This window comes from Austrofundulus limnaeus, unplaced genomic scaffold (assembly GCF_001266775.1).
Source record: "Austrofundulus limnaeus strain Quisiro unplaced genomic scaffold, Austrofundulus_limnaeus-1.0 Scaffold257, whole genome shotgun sequence".
In the NCBI taxonomy this organism is placed as follows: domain Eukaryota; kingdom Metazoa; phylum Chordata; class Actinopteri; order Cyprinodontiformes; family Rivulidae; genus Austrofundulus; species Austrofundulus limnaeus.
This window is the reverse complement of record NW_013952659.1, coordinates 286,861-294,606: the sequence shown is the minus strand read 5'-3', so window position 1 is coordinate 294,606 and position 7,746 is coordinate 286,861. Positions and strand designations below refer to the sequence as shown.

Here is a 7,746-nt window from a genome sequence, read left to right as displayed (position 1 = left end):
CACACACACACACACACACACACACACACACACACACACACACACATTTGCACAGCTATCCAATTGGGGACATTCCATTGAATTCTGTTACATTTCTACAGCCTAACCCTGGACACAAACCCTGAGGCAGGGCTATTCAACTGGCGGCCCGCGGGCCGAGTGACCAAAGTTCGTCCCGTCAATTGGTTCATTCATCTCTTCAGCCCAAACCCCTGGTTTTCTACTTTAATTACTTTAAGTTCTTTTAGTTAAACACAGACATGTTTGGTATTTACATAAACATCAGAATCTTGGCTAGAAGCTGGTAAAAACATTTCTATGAACATCCAAGACAGTTAAAACTACAAGCAGTTGAAGATAAAAAGATGAAAGTGAAAATAAAATTGGTTTAAAAATTTGGCAAGTCAGAGATGTCAAAATATTATTTGTGTCAAATAGGAGGCAGAATGTGTTCTTTTGTTTTTGATAATGTTTAATTATCACTACTTTTATAGGGTTCTGTATGTTGTTTTCATGATTAAATGCAGCAAAATAAACTAATTCAAAGGTAACAGATCTTTGTAATACTTGATTTATTTACATAATAACTTTAATTGCTGGATGTTTGGCCCCTCAGCTGTTGACCTGCAGTAACTGTGGGTCCCAGAGCGATTTAGTTGAATAGCCCTGCCCTAAGGCTAACCTCACAGGTACCTACCTGACCGTAAAACTAACCTAAACCCAACCCCCAACCCACCAATGGCATTTAAACCAAATGGGGACTCGACTTTTGTCCCCAAATGCACCAGTTGTCCACAAATGTCACCAGAAACCAGAAATCACCACCAGAAATCCTTTTCCACAGTCTTGTGACTTCACAGATCGATTATTGCAACTCTCTTCTCATTGGCCTCCCCAACAAATCCCTCCATAAGCTTCAGATGGTCCAGAACTCAGCTGCACGTGTCATCAGCCAAACCTCCTCCCATAACCACATCACCCCAGTCCTGCAGCAGCTCCACTGGCTCCRGGTCAAATCACGCATCGTCTTCAAAATTCTTCTTTTCACGTTTAAAGCTATCCACCATCTTGCCCCTCCTGACATGTCCGACCTCGTACACATCTCCATCCCCTCCCGCTCTCTCAGATCCTCTTCTTACCTAAACCTCCAAGTACCCACTGCCCACCTCTCCAACATGGGGAGCAGGGCTTTCACCTGTTCTTCACCAGTCCTCTGGAACTCTCTACCACAGGGGTGTCAAACTCCTATCCTCGAGGGCCGCTATCCTGCATGTTTTAGAGGTTTTCTTGCTCCAACACACCTGATTTTGATCGCTGGGTGATTAACAGGCTTCTGCCCAATTTGAAGAGTTAATTCAATCACTGAATCAGGTGTGTTGGAGCTGGAAAACCTCTAAAACATGCAGGATAGCGGCCCTCGAGGACTGGAGTTTGACACCCCTGCTCTACCACCTGACCTTAGAAACACCACCTCTCTTCCTGTGTTCAAGTCTGCTTTGAAAACACATCTCTTTAGATTAGCGTATCCATCTTAACTTCATTTGTAAACAATGCTCTGTAACTCATGCCAGCTTGTCTATAACTGTATTTCCACACATTCTTCAATGATGTGTCTAATGCTGTAAGTGTCCTTGGGTGTCCTGAAAGGCACTTTTCAAATAAAATGATTATTATTATTATTATTATTATTATTATTATTATTATTATTATTATTATTATTATTATTATTATTATTATTATTATTATTATTATTATTATTATTTATGCAAACACCCACCCCCACACACACACACATACATAAAAATTTTTTTAACCAAAATAAAACAAAAGATTTTTCCACTGCATGTACAGATAAACACAAACTCAGGCGCCCACAGGAAGAGGATGATTTCACTTTGAAGAATTTTTAATGGAATAACTAATTAATAGAGACAATTAAAAAAGGAGAAAGTCTGCCTCACTGACGCCAACAATCCTAAAAACATGTTGGTTTGCTTACGTACCTCTGCATTCTTGTAGGCTGTACACATGTGTGTGTTTGGATAACCAGTAGCTATGAGATAATGGTCCCTACATTCTCTATCTGAAGCTGTGAAATCAGCTTTCATTGACATAGTTGCGTGACCAAAACTGCGTCATTTTCTTGGCAGAGCAGCTTCACCCGCCTCTTCTCAACAAAAGGCCCGGACCAAACTTTCTCCCACAGGTGAATGTGCCGAGTGTTGTGTGAGGGGTCAGACATTTGTGGGCGTGTTTGTTCATATGGAAAACAACTCAGACAGCAATGGTGGCACTTTGCTTCAACTAATCCACTTCCAGGCTGTTGGGCGTCCAAACAACATGGATAGCTTTTAGTAGCAGCTGTCTGAGGCAGGCAGAAAGCATGTCCATACCAGGGGTTCCCCAACTCTCCCATGCCATGGTCCCCCAAACAATGTGAATTATGCACCAACAAATCACAAAGCCTTGGCAAACCCTGCACGGGTTCAGCTAAAACAGATCCCCCAAGTTGACTTTGTGACTTTACTTATTTATTCCTGACAAGCAGAAACAATCCCACTTGCATGTTAAAATTGAGTTTTCCAGCCAAACAGCTGTGAATTAACTCAGCTTTGGTTTGATTAATTTCAGGCGTGGAGAGTGCAAATACTTGGACTGTTTGAACTAAGGTTGTTTTTTTATACAAGTACACCCTCCTGGATCTCCCTCCAATCTTCTCTCCTGTCCCCCCGGTTTCCCTGCATTCGAACGCCTGAAAAGCCTTTTTGGTGAGTCATAATGATGATGCCATTTCTTTATTTGTGCAGCTGGACTGCTCCAGGTTAGGCTCCTTTGGACCGTAAAACTGAGCTCTACTTATTAAAAACAGCACCTTGTGGTTCTCTTGTTCCAGCTTAACAGGTGAAATGCATGATGTAACTAGCTCAAGGAATCATCAGGTGCACGAGGAAGGGATGAATAAATGCAGAACAGCCAAAACTGACATTGTAAATACTTGGATTTAGGTTAATATGAAAGCTTGTAATTTAGTTTGAGTCCCAAAAATCATATTGAGGTGCTAAAATATTTTATGCTGAGCATTAAATCTGGATTTCAATTTGTCCCTGTGTGCATCTTAGTGAAAGTCCCAGTGGTGTTAAATTTTAATGCAAAATTTGTCTAGATTTATCTAAAATATAACCTTTCAAATGGTTTTAACCCATCAGCACGTATCGCTAATGTCTGTTAGCCTGGGCACTGAGCACAACTATTACTAATCTTAACACAGGATTCAATGACAAAATGTGCATGAAACTAGACTCTCTTAACCAAGAAATACTGATACACATACCATCGGCTTAAAAATATTGACATATCTGTGGTTTCTCAGTAGTTTAGAAGTCTTTTACCCGAGAAGATGCAGATCATTACAGCACGCATTAAAAATTTATGCTCAAGGGATACCCATAGTGTAAAACTTTACCCTCCCTGGCTTTCAGACTGCAATAAAATGGGAGTGAAGTTTGGTTTAGCTACTTAGAAACACTCATTTTCCACATGTATTCGAACATATTTATACAACTGAGTTGTCTGATTCGACATGTGCTGTAATATTACATGCACACATTCACTTAACTGTAATATTTAAAGATTTATGTGAAGAATTTGTTGGTCAGATGTTCAATTTTTAGTGCCTTTGTTTTTTTTTCTTGACTTTTCAAACTGATGGCAGTATATCCATAGCTGGCGCTCAGAAGCACAGCCTTGTTGTCAAGAACTTGAAGCAGGATCGGCCATGCTGAAAATGTGTCCCGTCGCTGTTTGAGAGAGTTGTTCCAGTATGTTGCGAATGTTGAAAATATCAGGGAAAATCTATTTGGTGAGCACTTACGGTTGGTTTAATTTGCACAAATATCAAGATTTTATTAAAATTACTCCAAAAGTTTGAAATTTAACAGCCTCAACCTCAAGGTCCAATATGTCTGCCTTCTGCATGAAAAGTTGTAACAGTATTCTTCTTTAGCTCGAGGATCATCCTCCTTCATTTCACTCTCTCTCTCTGACTATCTCTATGTTTTCTCTAACTGGACCTATATCTTCAATTTGGTGTTCGTCTTTGTCTTTTTCCTGGAAACTAGATTTCTAAAACCCTTGTACCATTATACCCACTGTCAGTCATCTACCTGTGTCCAAACCATCTGTAACATTATCTTCCAGTCGCTCAGTCTGTGCTGTACTTCTGATGAGCTCAGTTCTAATCTTATCCATCCTTGTCATTCCCAAGGAGAACCTCAACAGCTGCACTACTTCCATTTCTGTCTCCTGTCTTTTTATTATTGCCACTGTTTTCCAAATCAAGCAACATAGCTGGTCTCACTACTCTCTTGCAAACTTTTCCCTTGACCTTTGCTGCCACCATTTTGTCATAAATTACCCCTGAAACCTTTCTCCATCCACTCCATCCTGCCTGGACTGTCAGCTCTAAGTATATGAAGTCCTGCATCTTTGTGACCTCTGCTCCTTGTAGCCTCAATGTTCCCCATGCCGCCCTCCCAAAGTTTACACATGTACACTTTCTTACTGCAGTTGACTTTCATTTATTTTCTTTCAAGTATACATACTTCCACCTCTCCAAGTTCTCTTCCACCTGCTCCCAGTTCTCACCACAGATCACAATGTCATCAGAAAACATCTCAATCCACAGATATTCCTAGCTGACCTCATCTGTTGGTCTATCCATCATCAGGACAAAGTAGTAAGTAAGTCAGTCAGTCAGTCAGTCAGTCAGTCAGTCAGTCAGTCAGTCAGTCAGTCAGTCAGTCAGTAAGTAAGTAAGTAAGTAAGTAAGTAAGTAAGTAAGTACGTACGTACGTACGTACGTAGTAATAAACGTGTTTTCACCTCTGTCTGTATCTCAGTAATCCAGTCTCACATAGTGCTGTCTAATTGCTATTAGTGAACATGTTGCTATAATATTTTGTCAATGTACAGAATGAGGAGAAATCTATCATCTAACATTTGGTAGCCTGATTGCTGAGCACAAAAACAAATTTCTGGTAAGTGTTCTAATTTGCAATTGGAACACTGTTAAGGTGGGCCTATTGACAACTTTCAAAAATTGAAAGGATGAACACTAACTGGACAGGGTGGTGCGGGGGGGGGGGTGGCTTTGTCACCTCAATAATATATTTAATTGTGAGATGTTGTTTCTACTAAGAGTGATGTTGAAGGAAAATGCGTCAACTGAAAATTTACCAGACCAATATACAGTACACTCACTCATAAATACAGGAATCTGTGTCAAGGTTTGCTACTTTAGCTTGTTTTGCAATTTTAAGTTTTTAGCTAGCATTTTGCTCATTTTAACAAGCTTTTTGCTCCTTTTAGCTAGCTAGCGCTTGCAAGATAAAAGGTACAGTGTGCTACATGGAAGAAAATGTTTCATATTTACTGCAATTTAGACATGTTTTGATAGGTTGTGACTAATATAGTATGGTCAAAACGAAAAAATAAGTAGGTCCTCTGGATGGGTACTTCTTTAGTGAAACGTTTCGTCTCTCAAGAGCCTTCTTCAGTCTGAAGAGTTTCAGTTGAAACTCAGCCTTATAAGCTCTGCCTCCACATGGACAAACAGGTTAGTCACATGCAAAATAGGGCCACAGAGCAGACAGTGTCCCCACAAACACAGGAGCCAGGGAGAAAGAGAAATCACACACAAGACAGGCCCTGGAGCAGTGTGGTTATCCTAACTGGGTTTTTCTGAAAGCAGACAAAAAACCCAAACAGGATTCCAGCCAACAACCAGCTGAAAATGAAGACCCTAAACCCAGACCCAAACCTGTCGTCATTCCATATGTGGCGGGAGTTTCAGAGAAACTGAGACGTTTATTCTCTAAACATGATGTCCCAGTGGCTTTCAAACCCCAAAACACATTACGACAAAGATTAGTTCACCCCAAAGATCCAGTTCCCCAGCAAAAACAGAGTAATATAGTATATGTTGTTAAGTGTCAGGAGGACTGTGATCAGTCATACATTGGGGGAAACAAAACAGCCACTGTTCAAAAGAACGAGCCAGCACAGACGAGCTACGTCATCGGGTCAGGACTCTGCAGTTTACACTCATCTACAGGCCAGTGGTCACTCTTTCAGGATGAAGATGATCTCATCCTTGATAGAGAGGAACGTTGGTTTGAGAGAGGAGTAAAGGAAGCCATCTTTGTGAAGAAAGACCGTCCGTCATTAAACAGAGGTGGAGGCCTCCGTTTTCAGTTGTCCTCCTCCTACAACGCTGTTATTGCAAGTATGACTCAGCCCCCTGTGAGCAAAAGGTGTGAATCAGGGCCCCAATGATACCAACACAAAGAGGGAAAGAGAGACAAAAACAAGGGGACGTCGAACCCCGCTTGCATTCACTATATTCACAAAACACAACACGGGTCAGGTGATGGGGCACATGACCCTCTATGAACAATAGAGCTAATCAAGCCTATTGTTAGTCCATGGCCCTCTTTGCATGTGACTAACCTGTTTGTCCACCACGTGGAGGCAGTGCTTATAAGGCTGAGTTCACCTGAAACTCATCAGACTGAAGAAGTCTCTTGGAGGAGAGACGAAACGTTTCACTAAAGAAGAACCCATCCAGAGGACCGAATTATTTTTTTCTTTTTTGATTTTTTTCTACCTGGATTACTGAGATGCATAGTTGTCAACCAAGGTGAAGACAGTCATTGAGGTTTAAGATCTCTAGTTACACTTAACGCCCAGAAATATTAGCATTTGCTCTTGGAGGCTAAGCTAGCTAGTAACCTTAAAAGTCAAGTAGCAAACACTTTGCATAAAAATGTGGCATTTACCGCATTCAGAACTTGTAGGATAACCAAATGTAGCTCTTTTATGAAGCATTTTATTTCATAATATACCTCCAATTCACCCACTGACCTAAAAATAGTGCCAGATGCACAATTCAAGACAGTGACTCAAGAATGTAAAACCACAGCAAGTTTAATTATTTATAAGCTACTTCGTAAAATACCTTTTAAAAGCATCATTTGCATATTTAAATTCTGTGAACTTGCAGTTACATCATCCATCATTATTCACTTACTACAACCTGAGCTACTACAAGTTCAGAGTTCGATGACGAGGCTCGTTGGTGAAAACTACAATAAGATGTGCAATCCTTTGCTGCATCGTCTTCAAGCTCATTTTCTCAAGCTGCCTGCCTTCCCCCTCCTTTTTCTTTCCGTGTACCGCAGCCAATTTAGCTCAAAGCTTTTCCGAAAGTGGATTTCTCAGCGTTTTCACTCACTTATCTCCCTAAATCTTAATGGCTTTTGTCACACTGTGACACGCTCACTAGAAACTCCTGAGAGGAATCATGGCTGACCTTGGCTGCACAGAACCAGACACAGCATATTAGAGCAGGTAGCTTCAAAAGAAACAATATGCTACAAGCATGCAGATAACTCGCAGACATCCACCTCCTGAGTAATGCTTTACCCCCTTCCTTTACTGCAGATGTACCACAGCTTAGGTTTAAAGGTGCAGTATATAACTTTTCTAAAAATGTATTTTTTACATATTTGTTCACTCTGTCACTATCTCCTGACAGATTGATATTAGACAGGTAAGCTATGGAGGAAAAAAGAGTCCTCTTGCTTTTCCCGGTGGTACTACAGGCTTTAGAAAAATCCAGGCTTACCCGAGAATTAACAGCCAATGAAAACAGAAGTTCGCTTTCAGTCAATTCACTCGGTACAACAT

At 40.8% G+C, this 7,746-nt stretch overlaps 1 protein-coding gene across 4 annotated transcripts in view; it reads right to left on the bottom strand.

Moving 5' to 3' along the window:
- Window positions 1–7,746, bottom strand: part of LOC106526078 (tensin) — a 201,182-nt gene that overhangs the window by 153,025 nt on the left and 40,411 nt on the right. The gene's annotated exons all lie outside the window — the stretch shown is intronic.